This window comes from Leucoraja erinacea, chromosome 18, assembly GCF_028641065.1.
Source record: "Leucoraja erinacea ecotype New England chromosome 18, Leri_hhj_1, whole genome shotgun sequence".
Taxonomy (NCBI): domain Eukaryota; kingdom Metazoa; phylum Chordata; class Chondrichthyes; order Rajiformes; family Rajidae; genus Leucoraja; species Leucoraja erinaceus.
The window spans coordinates 20887191-20897203 of record NC_073394.1 but is presented as its reverse complement, the minus strand read 5'-3'; positions in this window follow the sequence as shown (position 1 = coordinate 20897203).

Here is a 10013-nt window from a genome sequence, read left to right as displayed (position 1 = left end):
TAAATTTATAAAAATGACATATTTATTTTATCCTATGGCCCGCCAAGATGTGCCAAATATGTAATGTGCCCCCCAAGCTCAAAGGTTTGGAGGCCCCTGCTAGCCTATTGACCTCCACTTTAAAAATATCAACGCATGTGAGCCATGTGAGTAATATGAGTAATATTGTGAGCAATTTTGGGCACCATATCTGAGGAAGGATGTGGTGGCTCTGGAGAGGGTCCAGAAGAGGTTTACAAGAATGATCCCAGGAATGAGTAGGTTAACGTTTGTCGGCACTGGTCCTGGATTCGCTGGAGTTGAGAAGAATGAGGGGGGACCTCATTGAAACATACAGAATAGTGAAAGGCTTGGATAGAGTGGGTGTGGAGAAGATGTTTCCACTAGTGGGAGAGTCTAGGACTAGAGGTCATAGCCTCAGAATTAAAGGATGTTCTTTTAGGAAGGAGATGAGGGGAAATGTCTTTAGTCAGAGGGTGGTGAATCTGTGGAATTCTTTGCCACAGAAGGCTGTGGAGGCCAAGTCAGTGGATATTTTTAAGGCAGAGATAGATAGAGTTTAGATTAGTACCGGTGTCAGAGGTTATGGGGAGAAGGCAGCAGGAGAATGGGGTTGGGAGGTAGAGATAGATCAGCTATGATTGAATGGCGTAGTAGACTTGATGGGCCGAAAGGCCTAATTCTACTCCTATCGCTTACAACTTATGTCATGTCTTCCAGAGATGCTGCCTGATCTGTTGCGTTACGCTGGCACTTTGTATCTTTATTTGTAAACAAGGATCTGTAGTCCCTTGCGTCTTTCTGGTTCCTCATCAAGGTTGGTGTCAAATATCAATTCTGTGAGCAACCTTGGCACATTTGACTGAATCAGAGGTGCTAAACACATGAACATTGGTGCTGCCATTAAGACACAGTGCTGCAAGACACTTTAGATTAATTGGCCAGTTTGGCCCATTGAGTATACCCATGTACACAGATCCAATTTGTCAGCATTAAGTCTGAAGCCTCTGTGCCTTGGTGATTCACATACTTAAATGTTTGATATTAATTAAATGTTAGGGGACAAGTTATCTCGATTGGTCTGGATTGGTAGAGTTGCTGCCTCACAGCGTCAGAGACCCAGGTTCAATCCTGACCACGGGTGCTGTCTGTACAGAGTTTGTACGTTCTCCCCATGACCGCGTGGGGTTTCTCTGCATGCTCTGTTTCCTCACACACTCCAAAGTCATGCAGGTTTGTAGGTTAATTGGGTTTGATAAAGATTGTAAATTATTTCTAGTGTGCAGAATGGTGCTAGTGTGCGGGGGAGATCGTTGATCGGCATGTACTCGGTGGGCTGAAGGGCCTGTTTCTGCATTGTATCTCTGAACTAAACTAGACGCGTGCACCTTATCTTAAATATAGGCCTCTAGTTTAGTTTAATTTGGTCTTGTTTAGAAATACAGCGTGGAAACAGGACCTTTGGCCCACTGAGTCCGCATCGACCAGCGGTCACCCGTGCACTAGTTCCATCCTACACACTTGCGGAAATTTACAGAAACCAATTAACCTAAAAGCCTCTCCTTTGGTACATGGCACTTCTTTGGTATATAGAACCACCTGGAGGAAACCCATGCATTCACAGAGAGAATGTACAAACTCCGTATGGACAGCACCCAAGGTCAGGATTGAACCCAGGTCTCTGGCGCAGTGAGGCAGCAACTAGCGTTGTGCTACTGTGCCGCTCCAGGTTTCGAAGCCTCTGCCATGGGGAAGAGATTCCTTTTATCTATGCCACTCGTAATTTTGTGCACCTGGATCTCCCTCAGTTTCCTCCATTTCAAGAAAAGCAACCAATCTAATCTCCTCCCATGTGAAATATTTCCCCACAGGCAACATCATCCTGGTGAATCTGAAGAAGGGTCCCAACCTGAAACCTCACCTATCCATGATCGCCAGAGATGCTGCCTGGCCCACTGAGTTACTCCAGCACTTTCTGTCTTTTTTTATAAACCAGCATCTGCAGTTCCTTGTTTCTCCATTCTAAACAATCTCCTTTGTAGCCTATTTTGTAAAGTCATAAGATAATGTCCCTGCTCTTTTATATAACCGCCAGCTAATGGAGGCAAGTATCCCATATGTCTTTAAAAAGCCACAAAATGCTGGAGTAACTCAATTGGTTAGGCAGCATCTTTGGAGGACATGGATAGGTGACGTTTCAGGTCGAGACCCTTCTTCAGCCTGATTGGTGGTTGGTTGGGGGGTGGAGAAAGCAGAAAGAGAGGTGGGGGTGGAACAAAGTCTGGTGAGTGATAGGTGGATAAAGATGAGGGGGGTGGCTGATTGGTAGATGGTTGGATAAAGGCTAGAGAATGAAAGGACAAAAAGTGTCAGATAGAAGAGGCATGAATTGTGAAGCCAGAGGAAGGAATCGAGGTGGAAGGGGACGGGGGAAGGGAGGAAGAAGGTGGAGAAATGGCCACAAATCCAGGTGGGCACAAGGAAGAGAGGGGGGAGAAAAGGAGGGGCCGGAAGGCGGGTGGGAGGTTTGTTTGTATGCGAGTTATCTAAAATGGGGAATTCATTGGTCATACTGTTCCCAAGTCATATGTCTTCTTCACTGCTTTATTAACCTGTGCTGCCATCTTCAAGGGTCCCTTGGACATTTACACCAAGGTCCCTCTGTTCCCCAACACCCCCCTTGGTCCTCCCATTCATTTTTACATCCTATCCATATTAGTCCTTCCAAAGTACATCACCCCGCATTAGTGTCATAGAGTCATTCGGTGCAGAAACAGGCCATTCAGCACAACTAGCCCACATCGAACATCATGCCCCAACAACATTAGTCCTACCTGCCTATGTTTGGCCCACATCCCTCTAAACCTTTCCTATCCATGCTCTTGTCCAAATGTTTCTTAAACATTGTAATAGTAACTGCCTCAACCGTCTCCTCTGGCAGCTCGTCCCTTTGGGCAAAATAGTTGTCCCTCATGTTCCTATTAAATCTTTCCCCTCACTTTTACCCTATGTCCTCTGGTTTTTGATTCCCCTTCTCTGGGTAAAAGACTATATGCATTTGTGCTATCCCTCTCATGATCTTATACACTTCTATAAGATCACCCCACATCCTCCTGCGCACCAAGGAATACATTTCTAGGCTATTCAACCTCACCCTATAGTTCAGGCCTTCCACCCCTGGCACCATCATAAATCTTCTCTGCACCATTTCCAGTTATTATATCACGTTTAAATTCCATTTGCTATTGTTGTGCCCATTGTAATGGGTGGCACAGTGGTGCAGCAGTGGAGTTGCTGCCTTGCAGCACCAAAGGGCCGGTTGGATCCTGACTACAGGTGCTATCTGTACAGAGTTTGTACATTCTCCCTGTGATCATGTGGGTTTCCTCCAGGTGCTCCGGTTTCCTCCCACACTCCAAAGACGTACAGGTCTGTAGGTTCATTGGCTTCTGTTAATTGTAAACTGTTCCTTATGTGTAGGATAGTGCTAGACTAAGGGGTATTTGCTGGTCGGTGCAGACTCGGTAGGCAGAAGGGACTGTTTCCCCACTGTTTCTCCAAAGTCTAAAGCTAAAGTTAACAATTGATCAGTCTAACTCTGAGCTTACAACTGACCTCATCACAATGAATCAATTTTCATGTCTTCTGCTGACTTATTAGTCATTCTTCCTACAATTCTACCTTAATTACAAATATTACCATATATCACAAACAGTAAGAGACACTGTACCAATCCCTGTGGTGAACTACTAGACGCAGGCTTAGTCACAAACACAACCTTCCAACCTCACTGGAGACACAAAGAATTGCAGATGCTGGTTTACAACAAAAAAAAAGACACAAAGTACGGGAGTAACTCAGGGGGTCAGGCAGCATCGTTAGAGAACATGGATAGGTGATGTTTCAAGTCAGGAACCTTTCTTCAGACTGAAACATGGATAGGTGACATGAGCGGCATAGTAGCGCAGCGGTAGAGGTGCTGCCGTTACAACACTTGCAGCACCAGAGTCCCGGTTCCATCTCGACCACGGGTGCTGTCTGCATGGTGTTCGTACGTTCTCCCCGTGACCGCGTGGATTTTCTCCGAGATTCCCCCACACTCCAAAGACGTACAGGTTTGTAGGTTAATTAGCTTGGTTTAAATGTAAAATTGTCCCTAGTGTGTGCAGGATAGTGTTAATGTGCGGGGATCGCAGAACAGTGCGGACTCGGTGGGCTGAAGGGCCTGTTTCCTCGCTGTATCTCTAAAAAAACACCTAAAACTAAAGGTGGCATTTTGGTTTGGGACCCTTCTTCAGACTGAAACATGAATGGGTGATGTTTCGGGTCAAGATTGTTCTTCAGACTGCAACATGGATTGGTAACATTTCGGGTCGGGACCCTTCTTCACACTGAAGAAAAGTCCTGACCAGAAGTGTTGCCTCCAGAGATGCTGCTTGATCCTCTGAGTTACTCCAGCATTTTGTGGGGGGGGTTTCCAACAGCACTCATGCCTCCTACGACAAAGCTAATTTTGGATCCAATTTTACAGCCTACCTCGATCCCATTAACTTTTAACTTTTTGTCTACATATCTGTTCCGCTATCACTTGCTGTCTGTGAGCAAGCTTGTGGTATACCTGCAACAAAGAGATCCACTCATAGACATATAGCCCTATTGCCCAAATTGTCCATGTCAACTAAGGTGCCCCATCTAAGCTAGTCCCATTTGCCTGCATTTGGCCAATATCCCTATGAATCTTTCCTATCCATGTACCTGTCCAAGTATCTTTAAAATGTTGTTGTCATGCCTGCCTCCAAAGTCAAGAGTGTTTTATTGTCATATGTTCTGAAACGTAACACTTAAATTCTGACTTGCAACAGCACAACAGTAGTACTCTGTAAACTACTCAACTACTTCCTCTGGCAACTCGTTCTGTACACCCACCACCCACTGAGTGAAAAAGTTGCCCATCAGGTCCTATTAAATCTTGCCCCTCTCAACTTAAACCTATGTCCTCTGGTTCTTGTTTCCACTATCCTGGGTAAAAGACTGCATATTCACCCTATCAATTCCCCTCATGATTTTATACGCCTCTATAAGATCACCCCTCAGCCTCCTGCGCTCCAAGGAATGAAGTCCTAATCTGCCCAGCCTCTCCCTGTAGCCCAGCCCCGCGAGTCCTGGCAACATTCTCTCTTTTTTGTTCCATAGATTTACCCAAATGCTCTTATTTGAAGAGGATTCTGGGGTATTCTCCATCCGTACTGCAGTCTTTTCATAAGAAATGTATATTATCCATGAAAAAAAAGGTGCTGGTTTTCTCAGAAGCAATGCTCACATTTCTGAATCATTTCGTCATGGGTTTAAATTGTCACCGTGGAGAGACAAGCATTTTACTGAGGGTGAAGTATATTGAGCATCAGAATCTAATTCCTCCACACACAACATTAAATCAGAGCTCTAGCCTCTCCAGAAGACATACGAGGGCTCTTGGAAACAATCGAAGCAAAGCAAGAGAGTTCTCCAGTTGCCCATTCACCAGCTCCAGTCACCTTCACAATTATCTGCTGCTTAACATGAGTCGGGGTGACAGATTGAATACTCTCCTTCTGTGCTGTGTGATTTGATGGTTTCAGCTTTAGACTTCAGAGCTGCAGTGTGGCAACAGGCCCTTCGGCCCACTGAGTCTGCGCTGACCAGCGATCACCCCGTACACTAGCACTATCCCACACACGGGACAAGTTACAATTTTAATGAAGCCAATTTAGAGTGTGGGAGGAAACCGGAGCACCCAGCGAAACCCCACTCGATCACAGAGAGATCGTACAAACTCCATACAGACAACATCCATAGTCAGAATCAAACCCAAGTGTCTGGCGTAGTAAGGCAGCAACTCTACCACTGTGCTGCCGTGCCACCCCTTGAGAGTTTTATGCGTACTTATGGACCACGGTATTACATTTTTTCATAGATTTCTATAGTGAGGGAAGGAACTGCAGATGTTGGTTTTCACTGAAGATAGACGCAAAATGATGGAGTAACTCAGCGGGTCAGGCAGCATCTCTGGACTTTACTTCAATATGTAGCTAATGGGCTTCGTAGCATTTTCTGCATATCATAATGATTGAAAAGTGATTATATCAAAACTACTTTCTTCCTTTAGAGGATAAAAAATAAGCAAAAAGGCCTAACATAAATTCAAGAACTTCAGCCATAATGTTAAGGGCCTGTCCCACTTGGGCGACCTAATCCGCGAGTTCTGGTGAGTTTGCCCTCGACTCATATTCGCAGCATGGTCGACACGAGATCGTAGGAGGTCTTCGTAACTCTCCTTCATGCTCGAGAGTGGTCTCCACGTACTCGAGGCCTCAGCCAGGTTGCGACGTTTCTTCAATATGTTACAAAATGCCCGTGAGTAAAAAAAGGTCGCCATGAAAAAAATCGTTATTTTTTTTACTCATAGGTTTAGTCGAAGTAGGTCAACATGTTAGTCGTAGGTAATCGAGGGTAGTCGAAGGTAGTCGTTGATAGTCTTCATCATAGTCGAAGGAGATCGAAGGAGGTCGTCTTCACTCTCCACTATTCGGTGTCCAATTTTCCTGAAGTTAGTCGTAGCTAGTCGAAGCTGGTCTTCAACTTAGTCGAAGGAGGTCTTCAACATGCCATTTTTTCAAACTCTTCTAAACTCGCTAATTAGGTCGCCCAAGTGGGACAGCCCCTTTAAATGATCTAATAAATTGTGTCCTGACTATTACAAATAAAACACAATGATAACCAAGACCTGTTCTGCTTGAAAAGGGTTTCTTAATTAATCCTTGAGAAAAGTCCCAACCCAAAACATTATCCTGCCATGTTCTCCAGGGATGTTGCCTGACCCGCCGAGTTGCTCCTGCATTTTTTTTTTTTTGTGTAAACTAACATCTGTAGTTTAGTGAAGAAACCAACAACACTATTCCAGTAAATCTCCAGCCTCCTGAGTTCTATCAGCCAGAGCAGCAGGTACTATCACAATGTTTAAGAACAATTTGGACAGGTACATGGATAGGACAGGTTTAAAGAGATAATAGACAATAGACAATAGGTGCAGGAGTAGGCCATTTGGTCCTTCGAGCCAACACCGCCATTCAATGCGATCATGGCTGATCATCCCCAATCAGTACACCATTCCTGCCCTCTCCCTATATCCCCTGACTCCGCTATCGTTAAGTTGTGCTGAAATGCCTGTTTCCACACTGTATGACTCTATGACATGAAAGTGACACCTGCAGTTAGACACCACCTTCAAAATGGTGAAGATTTCAAAGGCACTTCATGTGAGGGCGGCTAGTCGACCCACTGCCTCACGGCGCCGCTGGACCCTGGTTCGATCCTGACCTCGGGTGCTCTGTGAGTGCGGAGTTTGCACGTTTTCCCTGTGACCACGTGGGATTCCTTTGGGTTCTTCGGTTTCCTCCCACATCCCAAAGATGTGCGGGTTTGCACTCCTGCTCGCTGCAGTTCCGTACTTTCATGGCTAATAGTCCATGGATCAAAATAGTTTGTTGGCTGGCTTGGCACAAAATCAGCCCCCCAATTACACCCAGAGTTAAGATCAGGCCGCACGGCTCTGCATTGGACTTAACTTAAAATGATTGTACGCGAGGGAAAAGGGTAAAATAAACCAAAGCAAACTAACAATAATTTGAAACTTTAACAATTTTAAGAAAAACGCCGTTCTATGGGAGTAATATCACGTAGGCTAACAGGAATTCTTTGGTCTAAATCCAATCAATCATTCCTCCTGCTGAACCTTAACCCTGAGGCAGCATTTCTGTATAAGGTATTAATGTATTGTGTAGCTACAGATTTTACATCCAAAATTTTTGTGTTATCAGTGTTTTCTCATTCGTTAGTTCAATATTTTCCATAGTGACAGCCAATTGCAATGGGCTCTATGGTTGTTGCCATAGAAACCGTGCCTGGCCAATCAGAAATCCCCATTAATAAATATTTAATAATCTTGCACAATGTCTAACATCCTCTCACTGTATATGTACTGTTGCCTATTTTATATAAGTATTCCCTTAATCGTTTTGACAGAATCAACGCTATGCGCAGTAACTAGGGGAGACAGAGTAAATGTCCACTTGCTTTGAACAGTCATTTCTTGAGACTGACGTTCTGATGCTCATCGAAGTAACTGTTCCAAATGGGTTTTTAGAGATTCAGCTTAGAAACAGGCCCTTCGGCCCACCAGGTCCGCGCTGACCAATGATCACCCATTCACGCTATTACTCCTACATATTAGGGGCAATTTACAGATGGCCAATTCACCTACAAACCCAATTAACCTACGTCTTTTGGACGTGCCAGGAAACCAGATCACCCGGAGGAAACTTACACAGTCACAGGGGGGAACATGCAAACTCCACACAGATAGCACCCGAGGTCAGGATCGATCCCGGGTCTCTGGCGGTGTGAGGCAGCAGCTCCCCTGCTGTCCTTCTGCGCCATCGAAAAAAATTGCATTTATTATTGTTTACTGATGATTATGGTTACCGATGATTATTAGTTATGAATATAAGCTGAAGCTCACACAAAGATCCTTTATAGAGCAGACATTTGCTGTGGCTATGCTTAAGAGAAATATTGTTGACTGATGGTTGACATGGACTCAGTGGGCCAAAGGAACTGTTTCAAATGAATAGGTGATGAATGTGGATAGGTGACATGCTGTTTGACTATGACTCATGAAGGGAATAGATAGGGTGAATGCACAGTCTTTTACCCGGAGTAGGAGAATCAAGAACCAGAGGACAAATGTTGATGGTGAGGGGAGAAAGATTTAATAAGAACCTGAGGGGCAAGATTTTTACACAAATGGTGGTGGGTAGATGGAATGAGCTGTCAAACGAGGTAGCCGAGGCAGATATTATCACACTGTTTAACAAATACATTTGGACAGGTACATCGATAGGATAGGTTTAGATGTATATAGGTCAAACGCCTATCTAGTTTAGATGGGGCTATGTTGGTTGGCATGGGCAAGTTGGGCCGAAGGGCCTGTTTCCATGCTGTATGACTCTATGAAGGGCGGCATGTTGGCGCAGAGGTAGAGTTACTGTCTCTCACCGCAAGAGACCCGAGTCCAATCCTGACTACAGATGCTGACTGTATGGTGTTTGTACAATCTCCCTGCGACCGTTTGGGTTTTCTCCAGGTGCTCCGGTTTCCTCCCACACTCTAAGGACGTACAGCTTTGTAGGTTAATAGGCTTCAATAAAGTTTGTAAATTATCCCTAGTGTGTATGATAGCGTTTGTGTGTGGGGGTTGCTAGTTGCTGCGGACTCGGTAGACCCAGTTTCTATGCTGTAGTTTCAAATTAAACTAAACTAAACTAAATACTCTATGTGGCAGCAATCCTCTTAGCATCAGTATGAGATACAGAAAAATAATTGCCAAAATAATTAAATTCCTGGTTTGAATTTCCTCTGAAACAAATTATGGGCAATATTAGATTTCGTCGTGTGCCAGAAAGAGAAAAAATCGAACAGGTTTAAGAAAAATTAACAGCCAAAAACTCCACAACGTGCCTTCACTCCTGGGTTACAATTTCCCTCTGTGGCTCTGTTCCTGAATTCCATGCCATAGCATGCTGCGTCTCACCTGTTCACAGCTCCAGAAAGCGTTCCGCGAGTGGAGTAATTGGTATGAAGGTGAGTCACGTTTTCTGGAAAACAAGACAGCAGTGCATTCCGTGACTCAAACAGCCGCCTACATGAGAACGCTAGAATTTACTAAAAAAAGAAACAGCTAATCCGATGAGTGTCTTGGAAAGCATGCCTGAACTGTGGGCATCCTGAAACATTGGCTGCGTTGGAATGAGAAACTGCAGATGCTGGTTCACCCAGGAAAGACACCAAGTGCTGGAGTAACTCGGCGAGTGAGGCAGCATCTCTGGAGAACATGAAGACGTGAAGTTTCGGGTCGGGACCCTTCTTCAGACACTAACACTGTCTTGGTGGAGGAAGTGGAATGTGATGGTGGAGGG